The sequence below is a fragment of the Ictidomys tridecemlineatus genome, chromosome 2 (genome assembly GCF_052094955.1).
Source record: "Ictidomys tridecemlineatus isolate mIctTri1 chromosome 2, mIctTri1.hap1, whole genome shotgun sequence".
Taxonomy (NCBI): domain Eukaryota; kingdom Metazoa; phylum Chordata; class Mammalia; order Rodentia; family Sciuridae; genus Ictidomys; species Ictidomys tridecemlineatus.
This window is the reverse complement of record NC_135478.1, coordinates 96,512,887-96,532,128: the sequence shown is the minus strand read 5'-3', so window position 1 is coordinate 96,532,128 and position 19,242 is coordinate 96,512,887. Positions and strand designations below refer to the sequence as shown.

At 45.7% G+C, this 19,242-nt stretch overlaps 1 long non-coding RNA gene across 4 annotated transcripts in view; it reads right to left on the bottom strand.

Moving 5' to 3' along the window:
* LOC144375272 (uncharacterized) overlaps positions 1-17,332 on the bottom strand; it is a 159,989-nt gene extending 142,657 nt beyond the window's left edge. The window contains exon 1 of one of the 4 annotated variants that reach the window (XR_013434890.1): positions 17,142-17,332. This is a non-coding gene — a long non-coding RNA (uncharacterized LOC144375272). The remainder of the gene's footprint in view (positions 1-17,141) is intronic. The other 3 variants (XR_013434887.1, XR_013434889.1, XR_013434888.1) reach the window with 3 other exon arrangements.
* Between the last annotated feature and the right edge of the window lie 1,910 nt (positions 17,333-19,242).

The following is a 19,242-nucleotide window of genomic DNA, read 5'->3' as shown; positions in this document are numbered from 1 at the left end:
CTGCAGGACCAAAGGAACACAAGGCCACCCCCGATTTTTACCCAGCTCCCACATGGTAATTCCATAAACCTTAGAAAGAGAAAGAATTCCTCTTCTTTTTAGTACAATAAAACTCAGGAGGGTGCTAAGGGCTGGAAGGTAAGAGGGTGGCTGAGCTGCTCTGAATGGCCCTTGGCCACGTGGAGTCACAGGACACTGATGCCACCCCATCTGCTTGATTGGCACTGACACCTCCCCTTGCTTCCTCATACTATGCTTCTCTGAGCTGCCAAAGGCTTGCCAGAGCCCCTGATGAGCTGCTCTGAGCCAGCAGTGGATTGAGAGACTCCCTGATTGTAAGCCATGGGTGTGTTTTACCACCTCCTTAGTCTGAATTTCTCTCTGTGTTTCAGACAATGTAGGTTATTCTTTCATAAATAATTTTACTTTGTTACAGGCACCCTGAGTATTCTCTTCCTCATGCACTCTGACTTTTCATTCTTTGAATTTTCCTCAACAGCTGCACCTTGCCTTTTAAAGGAGGCTTTTCTGTTTTGTGACTTTCCAAAATACCCATCGGTTTTATTCCTCGATGTGCACCTGAGCAGGTTTTGTCTTTTCTGGAATCATCATGGTGATCATTTGACAGATAGATTGCTACTTACAGGGAAATGGAAATCATCATTCTTTGTTTCTGGGATGTTGACATGAAGTTTTTCCGAGGCAATTTCTCTTTCATGTCCATCAGTGGTAATTTCCAGGTTTGGTTTGGTTAATAAGATACCTTGACTATAAAGCTGTTGCATAAATTCCACTGTTTCAGCAGAAGATGTTTACTCCTCTCAGGAAAAGGCTTTTCTATTTCCTTAAGCTTCCAACTCTCAGTGGACAAAAATAAGCCAACAGGTGGTTCACAGCCATTCTCCAGACAGACCAAAAGGATTTGCAAAAAGACTGTCCTAATTAACAATTAATGGTTAGACTAATTACTTGTTTAAGAGAATTTCCCCCAGAGATGTAAGAAGCACAGACTCTAGAAAATAATCTTCTATTTTTATAAGCCACTGATACGTGTTTACTGGGAATTCTTTGCATATGGTTATCTTGTGACTATGCTGCAAGCATCCCGTGGTGGCGTGAGAGACACACTAATCGCAGGTGCCCGCATGAGGTAGAATGAGCAGATGCTTCTGCTAAGACTTTGCACAAGCTTCTGACTCATTAAATCTCTATGATGTTAATTTTACAATTTCTACAAATGATGTTCAAAATTATACCTATTTTGTACTTAACAGTTGCTGAAAAGTGCTTAAAGAATTCTATGTGCTTCCCAGTTTGACCCATGGATAATTGTTTGACAGAATCTGCTCCCACGCTCTTCCATCTGTGTCCCCAGCCATGGGCAGCTAGGTGAGGCTTCCCAAGACCATTAATTACTGCAGCAACACTGTCTTGAAAATATGTTGCAATTTTATTTATGATGAAATATGAAGACTTTTTTTAATGCCACAGTCCAGTGACTCAAGAGACTGTCCAGGGGAAAAGAAGACAAGTTCCTCTTGAAGACAAGCTTTCTAGATCTAGTCCCCAAACATGAAAGTGTTAAAAAGAGGGACATCCTACATGGTAAATTCCACAGGACAAGCTACATAAGTTAATTAAAGCAATGTCTGAGAAAAAGCTTGTTATTTTCCCCCTTTGTATTCAAAATAGATGCCAGAGGCCCAAAGAGCCAGGGTTTGCCACCAGATAAGACAATAGAGAGCTGCTTGGCACTCAAGGCATTCCAAGAGGTGCATAATGACAGACAGTTATGCTCCAAGACACAGGGACCAGCAGGTTTTCTATAATTGTTTCTCGCATTTTTATAGATAGAGAAAATTTGGGTGTTAACAGTTATGACACTAAACCTATAGACATTTGGAGCCTATTAGTTATTCTTGTTCAAGTAGGTGAAATTGAATTTTCCCAGTATCAAAAATACTTGCTTTGACAAAAGTGGAAAACTCTAATCCTTTGGTCACAGCCCAGCAGCAGATGGAGCTTAGCATAGAAAGTCCTGCTAGAAAGCCAATGATGTGGTGGCCTATGGTTGGTGGATGAGAGCATGGGAAAGGGGAGCTGCCCGCACCACTGTGCCACCTCTCTGGTCAGCACAGGCTGGGAAGAAGCAAGAAGGTTCTGGAATCACCAGACTTACCCACAAAAGCTCAGCTCCTCCCGTCTTAAGTTGCTATAACCAAGGGAGAAAAAATAGTGTTTTCTCAATTATTCAGAGACAAATAGCTTTGGAGAGGGGCTAGAGGTGACCCCAGGGAGCCTCCTGAGTAATGGACAACTTCAGAAAATTTGAAAGGACAACTAAATAACATTTTCTCTATTGCTTTGGATAGCCCAGCCCTGAAGTCAAGCTCCGCCGGGAGAAATGGTGTCAGAGCTGGGAAGGCAAATAAAAATCTCTGCAAGACCAGGAGCAGGGAATAGCACCTGCCCTCCCTGGGAATTGCCATCACCAAGAGATGCAGCAATCTCCCGCCAAGCCGCTTGGGTTCACGTCCAGCTCCACACCTTGCAACCGAGGAACTGGGCCAAATATGTGAGAGATCATGCCCCAGAGACTCATCTGGAAAATGAGGCTAATGTAATAGTTACTGCCTACGTTTGCCAACTGTGTTTATAATTATATACAAGGACATGATTTTTTATTAATGTCACTGTCCAGTGATTTAAAAGACTAGGTGATCAATAAGTTAAGACAAATAGAATCCTAGAAAGAGGCACATGGTCAGCCTTGGGAAAGTCCTAGATTTCTCACTCCTGGTCTCATAGCACTCCCAAAGGTGACAGAATCACCCAGAAAGAGGCAGGAAGCCCATCGCAGAAGACTTGGGGAGGCCTGATAGGTGAGCCCATCTCTTCTGTCTTTTGTAATCTGAGCAGCTGCTGAGCTGGGAGGTGAATAGAGGGCCATTAGCAGCAAACTCCATCTTCTCAGATAATGCCAACCCAATGTGGAGTCAAAGACATTATTCAACATAAATGCTTCCCATCTAATCTGCTGAGCAGCTGCTCTGTGGGAGACGGAAGACGGGATTCTGCCCTGGTTCCACTTGTGTCTGCCTTGAAATTCACCCCCAAGGCAGCCAGCCATCCTCCCTCATGGTGTCCCCTTGCTGGGGATTCATCCCCTCGAGATACTTGATTTCTTGAGCAAATAATGGTTCCCAAAACTCAGGAGAGAAAACACTTCACTTCTGCTGTGTTTGGGGACTTCTCTGTTTTACTCCTGAAGTGTTTACAGGCACCTCTCTTTTATAGACCCTCTGATAGCACTAGTTGTGAAAATGGTGTCATCAAAGTGAATCGCAGTTGCTGCAAACAGCTTGGTGGCAAGTCTGGAAACCACAAATCTCAGAGTCCCGTTTCCTGATAGGAGCGACACTCCTGGCTGACTGTTCCCTGCAGCTCGGCTGCCTCTTTCCCTGTGCCTGGCTCCTTTGGTTTCAGGCACAGTCATCACGTTCCCTAAGCCCTTCCATTGGCAGGAAATACAACCACTGCGCAGGTCTCCTCTCTGAGGCTCTGCCCATCTCCCTCTGCATCGGCATCCATGTCCGTCCTGACCCACTTCCTTCCAGGCTGGGAATCGGAACCCTTGGCATAAACTCTTGGGAGCAATTTTTCAAGGATGGGTGCAGACCAGCAAATCCATGCCTAGGGCTGAAGGTGTATTGGAAAAGAACATTTCTGACACTGGTGAGGGCATTATTAGTGATGCATTTCCCTTGTAGAAGTCACAGACAGGCCCTGGTGCCTGGAGCAGAGGAGGAGGCCGTAGTTATTCACTGGTTATTCCTAGGGACGTAGGTTTGCTCTTATAAATAGAGGACTATATTTATTGCTGGATGGATGAGAGAAAAGATGCAGGAAAAGAAAAAGGAAAATAAAAATAAAGACGGCATGAGCTAGAGCATAGGAATGGAAGCCACAGGGAAATAGGACTGTAACACATCAAAAAAGGGGGAGGCATTCATTTCTAAGAGCTGTGAAAGAGGCTGTTGGCCCTGGAGACAGCATTCTTTGATGGAGCATGGAGACAGTTCCCCCATTCAATATGAAGCTGCAGGCAGATTATGGATAATTCCATATGGATAATATTATGGATGATTTCCAAGCTTATCATCACCAGGGGATGTTCCAAAAAACTATTCGTGTCCAGGGTTCCACCTCTGACTAATTAATTCATACTCACTAGGGATGCATCTTATTTAATTATAATAAAATTTCTTAAACAAAAAGTGCTTTCTGGTAGCTGCAATTCAGAAGGCTGGTTTAGTTGGTACAACCTAAGATTCAGAAACGAAGGACATGTTTGGGTTCATGTGTCCATCACTGAGTCCTGGAAGGCCTGGCTAAGGGGGGCCAGAGAGTGCACCCCCTGAAACTGCAATTTCTATGTCTTCTTAAAGAAGAAATCATGAGGACTACCTCTTGCCCATTTCACACCTGTCACCTGGAGGGAATAAGTCACAGTGTGTGAAGTCTCTTGGAATTTCAAATGGAAGGAGAGCACTACAGTCATTGGCATGGGGGGTGGGGACAAGCCATAGTCACACAGGAGTGAGCCTTGTCATGCTCCAGTGGTCGGTGGATGGAGGAGAGGGAAGAGAATGTCCACAGGGAGGGCTGTTCCCCTCAGGGAAGCTCTGGTTTGATTGTGCAGTTGCTCTTGGCTCCTGGATCGCAGGCTCTAGTGAGCAGCAGTCACCTCCCCTGAAGCCAGGCATGTGCTCAGCAGGCTGCTCTGTGTCCTTCCCAGAGCCCCTCTGCATGTCTTTTTTCCGACTCCATCAGTTTCCCCAATCTCCTTCTGTTTGTGGTCTTCTGAGTCAGCCTAAACCCCCCCTGGAGTGTTCCTTCTTTCTAGGGGACAAGTTTTCCTTAAACTAAGGCAGGACTGGCCAGGGCTTCTGTCCAGTATTACAGAACCCCTGGACTTGTGAATCTTCCCAGGGTTGTTCCTACCTTCTGTTCCATTGAGTCGTGTTTCAGCTCTAGAGAAATAGCTACCTCTGACTTGACCTTTCAGTTCTTCAAGGTCACAAATCACATCACATTCCATCTTAAAATTCTCTGGAAATGACCAAGGAAGCTGTGCCCCAGTCATGACTTCTGGTGCCCGGCCTCCTCCTTCGGCCTGGAGAGGCAGCCTCCTCCCACCCCAGGAGGATTGCCACCCCCCCACTTAGACCACATGAGGCTCTGTCCTACTCTTCTGGACACTAACTGTACAGATGTCCCCTCTACATGTGCCTGATCAGCATGCCACCCACAGGCCCTTGTCTGCTGACTGGCTGATCTGATGATGGCAGTGGCTCCTGATTCACACCTGAGATAAAAAGGTCTCGGCCACTTGGTGTCTTACAAGCTAGATCCCATCTATGCTACGTGTCACACTGAGAACATTGATTGGCCACAGACTGTGAGCCAGCTAAAGTGCTCAGCTCATCTGACATTTACCCAGGGTGTAATTAAGTAGGTACCATCAATATCCTGCCTATACAGAAGAGGAATCCAAGGCACAGAGAGGTGGGGTGGCTCCCCAAAGTCCACACAGAGTTCTGCAGAGGGGGGATCAAAATCCAGGCTGTCTTTCCCACTTTGTCACCCCCCTTTCCATGGCTTTGCTGTCTTGATCCCCTAGATATCCCTGAAGTGCATATCATCCTCTCACCGCATGAGAAACAGACTCAAGTGGTAAATGGGGTGAACCATCTGGCATGTTGGACTTTCAAACCACTTGCTTTATGTCACAAGATTCTGAAAGGACTCACAACCACTCACACATTCACACAGCACCTGATCAAGCACAGAAATGGCATCCGGGGTCCCCTACTTGGGGGACAATAAGTGCTGACATGAGGACCCAGGGTTAAATAGCACCCACAATGTTGGTCACTCCTGTGACCCCCACCTTGGAGGAGAAATGCTGGTTGGTGAAGTTCACTGTCATGCCCACTTTGCTCATCACAAAGGTGGATTCCCAAACCTCTGGGGAGGAGGCAGAACCTTGAGATATATCCAAGAAAATCCACAAATGCACATAGATAAACTTTAGCCTATTTCTTGTCTTTTCCTTAATATACCTGCTCAGATAGCCATGATCAGAAACTTATGTGAATCACATCTTATTCATATCATATTTAAAGTTGCATAAACATTGACCTTTGATTCTAAAAATTTGCTTTATTCCAAACATAAAGACAAATCTTAAAAATATGCAGAACTCCCAGGCTTTGGGAGAGAGTCACATCCTGATAGGCAAAGTGCTAAGAGATGCACAAAAACATGGGTGTAATTATAGCTATCGCCTCAAATTGTGATTTTGCAAAGCAGAAGGGAGACTATATCACTCTCACTGTGATCTTATGCTTCTTCTCCAGGAAGGGCTAAGTGGTGAAGTCAAACAGGTTCAGACTGGACAACAGAAGCCCTCTTTCTAAATTCATATCACTTCATGTACAGGAGACACAAGACCAACATCAGCTAGGTGAACAGTCCCCAGACTACAGGTGCCCACATCCTCATGCTCAGAGAAGAAACCAGGACCAAGTCAGCTGGTGGCTGAATCAAGGACACACAACACCTTCAGTGGCCTGGGCTGTCGGTGGGGATCCCTACCTTAGGGAATACACCACACAGCCCATTTTGCAAGCATAAACTGCTGGACGCACGTTCTCACCGTGATTCATACGTGGACAACAGTCTTCCCTGTCACCTGATGGGAAAGGCCAACACTCATGACCTCAGAACATCTCTAATCTAGCTGGTGACTTACACGCCAGACACCAGCGATGCATATCCAGTCCCTCCCTGTCATTGGTCCCCCATACCCAGTCCCTTCCAGTCCTCTTGATTTTACTCTAGGTCCCTCTTTCTATCTTCAGTCGTATCAGGCACAGCTCCAGCCACTGCACCAGATCCCACTAAATTGATCAGAAAATTTATGTAGGATATTGACATTGACAGCTAACTCCTCACAAAAATGATGTTCAAGTCACAAAGATGTGCTCCCTAGGGGAACATACACGCACATTTGGTGGCATTGAGACATCCCACTTTTTGTCAAAAATGCTTAATCTCTTGATAACCAAAGGGATGCACTTTGGACACTATTGACAAGCTATTTATCAAATTGATGATAAAATTATTTTTTAATAAAAGAGAAATTAGAGACAGTGGGGAAAAAAACTGGATGAACCGGCAAAAAGTAATCTGGAGGAAAATTTAGCAGCTTATTTCAAAAGCTTGAGAGAAAACTTATCCTTTTAGCCTAATTCCACACATAAAAATCAATCCTAAAATGTCCTTTGGAAATGAATATCTATGTACAATACACAGGGGCCATGGGGCAACTTCCAATAACGTACTCAGTCAAGCCAAGGGCATATCCAAATTGTGATAATTTATCAAGTTATGTCCTTAAAATTCTAGCAGTTTCAAAAAGAATGTAATAAAAACACATTGACAGAGACTCAAAGAGTGCTGCCTAAGGAAATAGAAATGGATTTGTGCAAAATGGAGCAACAGGGATATTTATCAAGGCATTGTTTTCAGTGAGAAAAAATAAACTGGAAACAACCTAAATGTGGAGTATATTGAGAGCTGATGAAAGCACCTAAATAATATTTTAAAATAGGCTCACCATAAATAATGTAAGTTGCAGAAATATATTTTTTATTAAAATATGTTTTAATTGTTGATGGGCATTTATTTTATTTGTATGTGGTGCTGACAATGGAACCCAGTGCCTCACACATGCTAGGCAAGTGATTTTGCACTGAGCTACAACCCCAGCCCCAGAAATATATTCTTGATGTTTCTCTTGAGGTAGGGTCCCAGGTAAGGTTTATTATAAGTGCAGGATGCTTTATTTATTATCATCTTAATGATAATAAATAATCAGAGTTTTCCCCTCTGGAACTCTGCACGACCCTCCAGGTAGCCAAGCATTCTGTGATCCCAGAGGTATTTTGCAGGGTAGCCTTTTTCCACTTTGATGCTTCCCTAGTTTACTGTTCTACTCCTCTAAGAGAGTTTTGCAAGTAGAGCTTTATCTACAATATACTCCAGCAGACCCTGGAAGAAGGCAGGTGCTGGGTACTGTAAAGCTGAATGGAGAACCCAAGTCATTGGGTCCACTCTGTTCACAGCCACCCCCAATGCAGAAGACTTCTCCGACTTTACCTCTGAGAACCTCAACTTGAGGCTGGGGGATCCCAAAAGCAAGTCTGCTATGTCCTGAGCCCAGTGCAGACTCCAGGTCCAGCCCACTCCAGTCAGGTGCTGGGAAGGCCACCAGAGAGTGGTCCAATGTGACAGAGGTGATTATCCTGCCCTGGATTCCTAGCCCAGGCTCTCCAAAAATGCAGAGCATCTTACCACTCAGTAATAATAATGAGGGCAGAAGGAAACTTAGGGAGCCTGGGACAATTCATGGCACAGACTGCAATGATCGTCTCTTGACTGCCATGCTCATCAGGTGGAACGCGTTACACAGGTGCGGCTCTTTGTATGTTAATGGTACCTCAATAAAATGGTTTTTAATGAATGGAAGCAATTCCTTGGCGATAATATTCAGAGATTACTGTTAAGGTTTGGATCCAGAATGTCCTCCCAAATTCTCATGTGATGGAAGTATGACCCTTGCAACACAGCGAGGTTCCAAGGCGGGGCTTTTAGGCAATGAGTGCCTCCTAAGTGCTCTGACCTTGTCCGCGAATTAATCCAGAATGAATTGATCCATTGATGGACTCCTGGAGGTGGGACCTAGTTAGAGGAGGTAGGTCATTGAGCTGTTCTGGAGGTTCCATGTCTCTCTCATTCTCTGCTTCCCAGCTGCATTGAGATGACAGCCTTCCTCTGCCAAGTCCCACTGCCAAGTCCCTCTGCCAAGCCCCTCTCTCACGCCCCAGGCCACACCAATATGCCACGCCCACCCGCCAGGCCCTCTGGCCACACCCCTGTCGCTCTGCCACGCCCCTGGCCACGCCCACCTGTCAAGCCCTTTGGTCACACCCTGACCACACGCTTGTCGCTCTGCCAGGCCCCAGGCCACACCCATCTGCCACGCCCCTGCCTCCTTGTTCTGCCTCATCCAGGCCCAGAGCAGCAGAGCCAGCTGACCCTGGACTGAGACCTCTGAAACCATGAGCCAAAATAAGTCCAAGCGGCTCCAAGCTGTCCTCGTCGGGTGTTTCAGGCACGGTGACATAAAGCCACCTACCACAGCCACCCAAGGGAGAACTTCAGGCACCGTGACATAAAGCCACCTACCATAGCCACCCAAGGGAGAACTCAATACCGTCTCCAGGAAGAAGGGCTCCAAGGTGGAGGACGGGATCCAGCATCGCAGCCCTTGGGCGACCACATAGAGCCCAGTCTGGTCATTTAACAGCTGTCCAGTGGGCGCCGAGGGCCACCGGGGCTCCCCATCCCTCTCTTTGACGGCTGTTATTTACAAAGGGAGAAGACAAACGACCAAGCCGCTAAATCACACGGAACTGAAAAGGTCACACTAACAGGTCCCCTGGCTGCCTTTCGCAGAGCGGGTGAAGGATGTAAAACCTCATTACTGTGCCCAGGATCCTAAAGGGGGAAACGGAAGCAGGAAGCACGGTAAGATGGGAAAAGAGAAGCGCCCGCGCCGCCTCCTTACATAAAAGTCTCTGATGCAGCCCGGGGTCCTCTGTAGAGGGACAGTGGACACTGCGACCAAGAACCCCCTCCAGAGCCCTGACCCAAGGGGGCACTGGAAACAAGAGCCAACCAGAGGCCAGGGCGGGACAAGAGCCAGCGCTTGCCTGCAGGTGGAGAAGGTAGGTGGGTGCTCATGCAAACGCTGAAATACAATGTGCCTCGCAGGTTCTGCACTGTTCCCCCTCGATGTCTGCTGGTTTTCCCTTCTACAGCCCCAAGAGACACTCTCAGCTTCCTCTGTTCCAAGAGGCCTCTGATTCTTGTTCTCTACCACGTGTCCCTGTCTGCTTGAGCTCCTGAATTCCCAGTTCAAGACACTGTAATCTCAGCGCACCACTGGGATTGGCACCAGCACTGGAACTCTTCTGACTCCATGTATAAGGACATGGAAAACCTTGTTGTAAGATGTCATGTTGAACATCTTTGGCCTTGAGAAAGACTGGAGTAGAATCCAGACTCAACATTCTTGTTCTGCACGGCCCAAGGAGTCATCCTCCCAGGAGGAAACTTAAGCATCCCTTAATTCAAAATGTTCCCATATGGAAAAACTTAGATTTTCATAAGAAAAAAATTACCATAATTTTATCCAATATATCCATAACACAATCTAGTGTACGTGATGCCATTTTTATGTGATTTTTTTTCATAACAACTTTCTAGGAATATTTCATGAACTACTATCAGGATCAAGGAGCAGCAGCCAAAGTTTTTAAATTAAATGTATGAAATTCTGCAGGTGGAGGCAGGTAATGTGGATGACTGAAGTAGCTATGGCATATACACGATCATCCCTCCATGTCCACAGGCCACCCAGCCACCAACCTCACCCAACAATATTTGGATAAAATACCAAGAGTGTCCAGAACATGTTGGAGCCCCTTTCCCTGATGTGATTCCCTGGGCAGTGCAGTCTAACGGCATGCACATAGTCCGGACACTGTGCTTGGTGTCGTGGGACCTGTACAGAGGATCTCAAGCTTCAGAGGAAATGAAGAGGGTCTATGCAAATGTTACCTGTTTTGCATTCAGGGCTTGATCACTGAGAGCTCTGGTTCCAGATGGGTTCCTGGGACCCATCCCCAGGGACACTAAGGAAGGACTGTGACAGGAATACCATCAGCTGTGGCCAACCACAGTGAACGTTCCCCAGCCAGACGAGCAGCCACTGGTCAGCTGGGCTTGACTGCTGCCAGTGGGAATGTCGACACAGTTTTTGGGGGTTTCCAGATTTGCCAAGAAGCATATGTAGAATCTCTTAGTTTTTTTTTCAATGTGAGTAAATAATTAAGCATTTTAAAGGCAAACAAAGCATGTCTGAGAGCTTTATTAGGCCCCAAGAGCCAACACTTTTTAACCTCCAGCCTGAGGAACCTTGATCACATGATTCCAGTCTCTCTGGAAAGACAAAAGTGGCTGTATCTTGTTTAAATGTAAAGAGCATTGTGAAACAGATCTTGACCTCATTATCATCATGTTCTGATCCTCACTAAAACCACTTCCAGTTCTCCCGACCCTGCTAGAAGTAGGAAATGTCGCCTCAATGACTATTTCTAAGCAGTCCAACTAGGCAGCAAGAGAGAGCTGAGAAGAAAGAGGCTTGAGCAGGAAGAAGTGCTGGGATTGGCTAGTGATGTCTGCCATAGGCACATGCCGCTGGGTGGTAACGAGTGTTTCTCATCTCTACCATCTGGAGTCCATATTCCAGTCTACATGTCAAAGTTTCTGCAGACCCTGCTCATACTTACAGCCTCATTCATAGCCACCTCCTTTTCCCCAGTAGGCCCTTTATAAGACCCTCTTCCCTGAGTAAATCTGCAAGGAGGCACCTCTTGCACATCGTGTTCTTGCATCTCCAATCTCTCCACAAGTCCCACTCCCTGACCTGCCATCCTTGCTCTCATCTGGCTAGTGAACTCTCACTAAATCCAACATCCATCTCCAACATCACCTCCTCTGTGTTTTTTCCTAAATCTCAGGCCTCAAATCTTTTATGTCCCTTTAGACTTTGTATCCACATTTATGGGAAAGATTTTCAAACTGTGTTGCCTCCCCTGACACCATAGGAGCCATTCCAGGTCACAGATTATGCCTTACCCATCAGTGCCTCCCTCAGAATGTGGCCATGAGTAGATCTTGTGTTGGATGAATGAAAGTCAGGTTAACAGAGCCCTTGCCTTCCACTACACAGAAATAAAATCAGCAGCATCTCTTGGATCACATTTCCCCAAGCATCAGTTACTCCTGTGAAACTTTCACTGTTTCTGTCTGTCATGTCCACGTGGATTTAAGATTTTTCTAGGAGTCACTAGAAAGAACACAGCCTAGCAAGGCACTTTAAAATCAGAAACTCAGAAACCATCTTGGTGATTTGTCTGATCTGACCTCTCCATCCTTCTAGCCCCCAGGCAGTGTTTCCTTGCTAAATCTTTCTATTCCCAGGCATGGCTCCCCATGCAGCTATCACTCAAACAACAATCCCTGCTCTCATTGTCTTCTTGTCATTCTTACATTATTTTACAATGCACCTTCAACTAAATTTATAAGTGTTTATACAATTTTTAAAAAGTTTGTTCTCTACAACCAGAAACTGGTCTACAAATCTTGAGGCACCCGGGCTACCCTTGAGAAACTGTAATTTAAGAGATATTCTTCCTGAAAACTCACAATGTGTTCATTTGCAAAGCTTTGTGGCACATCCCCTGGCTGATTCGTTGGTCACTGAGAGGAGGCTGTTGACTTGAGGATTTCTGTCTTCCAGATGATCAAACAGAACCCCAGGAACACAGCAGTGCATCATGAAGGCCCTCAGATGGATGTCCTGGCACACATTGTTGTGACCTAAATCCCTGTCACCGACACTCCAGCCCTGCAGGTCTACTTCAACCAGTCCACAGCCTGTAGAAGGCTCCCTGTGTCCTTTACAATGGAATTAGATATTGATTCTCCTCTTTCTGACAGAGAAATGTAAGAGAAAATCAGAACAATCATTTTCAACGCACGGACGCTATGCCCAGTGCTCCCTGACACTAACATTGCTGCCACAGAGGAACCAGTTACTCAATTAAATGCTGGGCCTGCAGGTGGACTGGACACTTGAAGATCAGAAGAGGCATAATAGCACACAGGGCAGTGTGTGCCTGGGAAGCCAGGGGCTGGTCCTCAGCCTGGACTTCACACACACAGATTCCAAGGGTCACCATGGACCACTTCCTTTACCCAGCAGAATACACGTCACAGTTCCAAAAGGCACCCAAGGAAACACAGCCAGGAAGGGCAAATGTTCTGCAACTTCATAGACTTCCTCAGTCCCAAACCTGAGTTCACCCCTCAATCCCCAGACTACTGCCAGGCGCTGAGACCTCGGTGGCCTTGCTCATTTATTTTTCCTTATCTCTATATAAGGAGTGTAATTAAGACAATATGTAAATGCCATCCTCCACACAAGTTGTCACATTTTCTCCCATATAATTATGTCGGAGATTCTCAATCCTTGGCCACTCAAGCACTATATCCAAGATGGCGGCCAAATCCACATACCAGGGTTAATCTTAGTTAATGCTTTTAAGAAGCTCTTTTAAATTAGCTTTACTCTTCTCTATTTGACAAAATGTTAATGCAGTCAATGAATGTGCACATTTTATATGATTGCTTCATAGTTTCCACATATAGATATAAACATAATAGTTCATATATAGACTACATATTATATAGATATATATATACAGACATATCTGAATATATATAAACTATAGAGCAATTATAAAATATGTGAGTGTATATAAAATATATGAAATATATTAATGTAAGATATATGAATATATATGTAAATAATACCCAAGATTTACAATTAAGAAAGCCTATCTTGGAGCCTTCTAAATTAAATCTCACCTCACTTGAGATAACATTGAATTATCTAATTTAACTATGAGATAAATGTTTGACACTTATGTAATTCATTTCCTCTCATCTTCAAATTCACCCTTTGTCACCTGCATTGAAAAAATGGATATAGGTTCCTTTTACTGATTTTTCCAATACTGAACTTTGTCAGTAGAGGGCACTGGAGAGCCAAGCGTTCCACTCCCTGGTTCAGCTTCTTACCTGCAGACTCCAGGCCTCTGAGTTTAGCTCCTAAGCAGTCCACAGCTTCTCCAGCACCCAACCCCCTGCAGGGTAGACAACTTCTGCCGCCCCAGTCTTGCAGGGCGCATGGTGGCCAGTAACATTTGGCAGCTGCAGCTTCTCCCACTAAACTCTACGGGGTAATTTGCAGTAGACTGTCCCTGATGGGACCTTCCCCAAGAGCAGGTTTCTGTGGCCCTAGAGAGGGTAGATGATTTCCAGCAATCTTCCCATGGTGGGTGCTGGGTCACAGTACTACGGTGACTTCTCTGTTATCTACTGAGTTATAGCCACTTTCTCTCAAGCAAGGACATAGGGTCCAAGCTCAGGGCAATCTGTCTTCACCCTGGAGACACTGGCTGCTCCTTGTATCTGCTGATCTGATATTCTGTGGTGCTCTCCTTAGTAACTAACCCTCAATATTCCAATCCCCTGTTGCAGCTAATAATCTTGCTGAACTTTCCCTGTTTAAATTACTTTTCATGATTGTGCTCTCCTGATGGGACCCTGGCTCACCAAGGAGAAACAATTAACTGTAAGCCTGGCTGTGGAGGATGCATAGGTGGGGCCAGGTGCCTTCAGCCAGAAATGCCCAGTGTCCATCCAAGAGCTTAGAAGGCTCCCTGATGTTCCCACAGGAGTCTGCCCCTCTTGTGCACCCTCTGGGTGTCTGCAAGCCAACTCCAATTTCAGGGTAGTAATCAAGTGGCTCCAATCAGTCAGCACATCCCTCCTCCTGACCACGTGGTCAGTCCAGAGACAGTCAGGAGGTGAAACATAGGAAGCTGAGACTCGCGAGGACTGAGCTGATCTGAGCCTCTGGGTGTCAGAGGAGCCTTTTAGGACAAGGCCGAAGGCGAGGAGCAGCAGGCCCCTCCCTGCAAGGAAACAAACAAGAGGCTAATCCCCAGAGTGCTCCTGCACACCACTCTCTGTGACTCTGTGGAAAGGTTGTCAGCACAGGTGGGTGGTCACCTCGCTGCCTGGAGGCCCTGGGCAAAAAGCTTCTGAGTCTTGTGGAGCAGGGGTGGGGGTGAGTGGAGCTCTGAGCACTGATGGAAAGAGTGTCTCCTGTGCCCTCTGCCCCCAGGAGGCCATGGGAGAGCTGCCTGATGAGGAGGCTTCTGCCTGGGAGGAGGGTGGATGTGCTGGGTCACAACAGAAATACCAAGTCAAGAGGGCAGCTCTGTACACAGCCCACAGTGCCCTGGCCGAGACCACAGCTACCATGGGAAGACAGCTGTTCCCCGTGGTTCCAGCAGAGAGAGCTCTGAAGTTGCCTGTGGTCAGGCCAGAAAGCAAGCATGTGAGCTCTTGTCCAGGAGCCAGACTCCAGAGATGTCTCCGAGGGCATCAGGAAAGGGAGCTCCCTCTGCGTCCTTCCATGGGGGAGGACCGTGAGATGTCCCTGTTGACCTGTCCTGAGGCCTGCAGCAAACTGCATAAGTCCAAGGGAAGAAAAGAGTCACTTCTGCAGGGAAAGTGCCTAATACGAAGATTTAGTCCTGATGGAACCCACCTCACTGCACTAGTTGGAGAATCTTCAGTGAACTCATTTAATAATTACATTTATTGTTTAAGCCATTTGATTGAAGCATTTTAATAACTTGCATCTGAAATTCATGTGTGCAATAGCAACTCATTCTTTTGTAAAATAAACATGGAGCCAAAATAAAATAAAGACCAAAACACACATAGAAGCACATCTGTCTTAATTGATGCAGGTGCTGTAATAAAATACTGTTCAATGAGTGGCTTATAAACAACAAAAATCCCCCACTCTCCTAGAAGCTGAGAAATTGGAGATGAAGGTGCTTCTGGTGAGGCTGCTTCCTTCCTACGTGAAGTGGTCATACTGGTCACACACAGTAAAAGGAAGTTCCCTGGGGCCTTTTTGTAAGGGCACTAAGGCATTTATGAGGGTTTCACCCTCATGAGCTAAGTCACCTCTGAAAGTCCCCACCTCTAAGACCATAGACTTGATGGTTAGGTTTCAATATAAGGATACCGGAGAAGAAAACATTAAGACCACAACATGTGTGCACACACAGACACACACCAAGAAGAAAAAAACTCACATTAACAATAACAACAAAGTCTACAAAATAACCTATGGAACTGGTCAGCATCTTTTATCTTCAAAGACACGAAGTTGTCCTCTATTTGATAAAAAAAGTCCACACAACTTTACAAGACTACAAGGACTTCTCTGCAAACCTATTGATCATGAAGCTGTTTATAAATACTTAATCTATATGTCATAGGAAAGAGCAGAAGACACTAGATTGGATTGTTTCTGGCCATAAGCAACTTCCCCCAAAGTCCAGCATTAGCACTATTATTAGAGATACTAGAACATTCTTCCCAAAGTTCTAACATTAAACTTCTCCTGACCTCTAACACGGACCTTCAACTGGTCATTAATGTCCTGGATCCCTGACTCTTCTCTAGGGAAAATTCTTTTCCCTGCTTCAATCATGTGGCTTTTTGGGGGACTGCCAATAACAAAAGTTCTAGCAACTGGTAAAAGGCACCTGGGCAGGTGTTCAACTCAAGAGCAGAATTGTCAGTGGAATTAATCCATTTAATGGGTTAATACTTTGAACGGACTACAGGGTGGTAACTGAGGCAGATGGGGGCTGGCAGAGGAAAAGTGTCACTCAGACATGGGGCATGGCCTCAGGGCTACATCTCTCCCTGTCCCCCTCCTGTCTGTCTCTGCTTTCTGGCTGGTGTGAGCTGAGCAGCCTCCTCTACCATGACCTTCCACCACAGTGACCTGCCTTACCTCAGGCCCAGAGCAATGGAGCTGGCTGAACATGGACTGAGACCTCTAAAACATTGAGCCAAAATAAGCTTTTTCTCCTTCAAATTGTCACTGTCGGGTCTTTTGGTAACAGCAGCACAAAACTGGCTAACAACCAAGCCTTTATGTGCACACAGCTCCAGGTACACACAGGTACCCACACACCTTCTTTCTGGATTTAAAGGGCAAAATATAATTCTTTCTTCTTTGCTGATGCTAGTTGAATTTCTAATCTGTACAACAAAAAAATCTTATTTAATTTTATTCAGAAATCAGCTACTTGCATACTTTCTTTTCTGATAGACAAATTCTTGTAGTAACGACTTCTCTAGAATTGGTTCAGAATCTGCACATTCCCCGTTGCACACAGGGCAATGGCCCTTGGTCACTGTATCTTCCTCGCCGCCCACTTTCTTCCCTCCCAGTGCAGGTCAGAATCTATGACATTTGAGAGGTACCATCCTCTCTGACTTACCTGTGTCCCCTGCCTTAACTCTCAAGGAAGGTCCAGGGATCTCAGAACACAGAGCCATCTATGCATGCGCAGGCCCCTTCTGTGAGCCCAGGTGTGTCTGGCTGCATCGTGCCTAGTGGAGAATTGCCCTGGGGAATGGAAACACTCAAAACATAAAACCAGAAGCTTGTCTCCTGGCTTAGTCTGGTAATCCTGATCCCCACCTTTTGGAATTTGCTTTGGCCTGGATGGATTCCTCCATGCCTGCTTATTTGGGAGGAATGTGGGTTAGGGCAAACTTGCCACTTAATCCCTGGAAACAACACTTGTCCCTTTGCCTCTAGGTCATATCCTGAGGCCACACACCATGGCTGGGCTCTCTGCTCTCCCTGCTGAGGGAAATAAACATTGAACAGAAAATGTGGACACCAAAGGAGTCCATGCTTCCTGGGGGAGGTGCTGCAGGTGTTCTGACTTTGGCCATGCCCACCCTGGAGTAGATGTCAAATGTACTCCCTGCACCTGTCCACTGGTCCACTGGGCTCTCACACTTACAGCCCTTGCAGCCCCGTCTTTATAGCTCAATCTTAGCGCCACAGGGCCCATTAGACCTGACTGGAGGACATAACTCTATTAAGGATCCATGTTTTATTCAGGCTAGAAATGTGGGCCTATTGATTTAACTTAAGTAGCACATTCTATTAGAGATGATGTTTACTTTTCTCTAATTTGCAGAGGTGTGGGTCTTACAGGCCTTGTGCACCAGAGTGCTATAGATTGGTGCAAATCACTGATATTACAGTGAACTGGTGAGCAGGGCAGAACAGACTTGGCCTGGTGGGTTATCTTCTTCAACAAGGGAAAAAACTCAAGGGTTTTGTTGTTGGGTTTGTTTTGCCTGTATGCTACTTCAACTTCAGTAAAACAGTAAAATATGGGGAAAGGCAGAGGATTGAGAACATTTAAGCAAATCAGCCTTAATAAGGAAACGGATTGCCACAGGAATCATGTGTTTCCAAATGTACCACAGGGCCCTTGCTCTTTGCTATAGGGAGTGGGAGGGTTGGTGAGATCCTCCTCTGGTCAGAGGATGCTGCCCCAGGGATGTGCCAGTGTCATGGCCTCTCTGCAACCACACAAAATCATCTATGTATGCATGGTGACATGAGTCCTCCTGGGAGTTCTGAATGTGATTCCAGGTCACAGAATCCATGGAAGTTGGACGACAAGCTGCGACAGCTCATGACAGCAAACTGAAGGCAGAGCTGCTAAGTGGTTTGCTAATCACATGTAGCACCAAAGGGGCAAAGCTCCTGACACCCTGTTGTCCATTCCTCCATCTCTTTAGGAAGAAAAGCCGTGTTTAATTACAATTATGATGATCAACACTTACTAATGGCTGGCCACCATCTAGACCCTGTCATAGGGTTTATATAGGCTGCTTTCTTTTCACTACCTCATTATATAGTCAGAAACCTCCTGTACAAACCCTTGTTCTGGACCAATGGGCCATCTGGGCTAGCTGGGAGATGGTAAAAGCACAGAGGAACCGGGGCTTGCAGACCTGCAGGTTTTTCTAAACATTGTTATCACCAACCCTCAGGCTGTCAATAAATAGTGCAGGGAAATACACAACCCCACAAGTGAATTTTAAGAAAGCTCAGCCAATGGACATGTAATATGTGTTTACACATATGGACCCCAAAGACATGAGATCAAGTCTGTAGCTACATATTCATTGAATGATGCAGTTCAAAGGAGGTTGGGTATCTTTTGATTGACAAGGGTCTCTCCTTCTCTGTGGTTTCACTTTCTGCAGTTCTAGTTATCCTTGATCAATTTCTGAAATTTTTTCAGAAATACTAATTCTTAAATCTTCAATTGTTCTATATTTTTAACAGAGTGATTCGTTATGTGTGTCCCATTAAGTCTTGCTGAGATGTAAATCATTCCTTTGTCCACTGTATCCACGCTGTATAAGCTTCCTGTTCATTAATCTAGGGTATTAGAACTACTGCTGCAGGGTAATGATGCTCCTGTTCAACTTCCTTATTTTACTTAATAGTGACCCCAAAATGCCAGAATTGTGATGTCAGCAATTGAGATAATCCAAAGGAAAGCC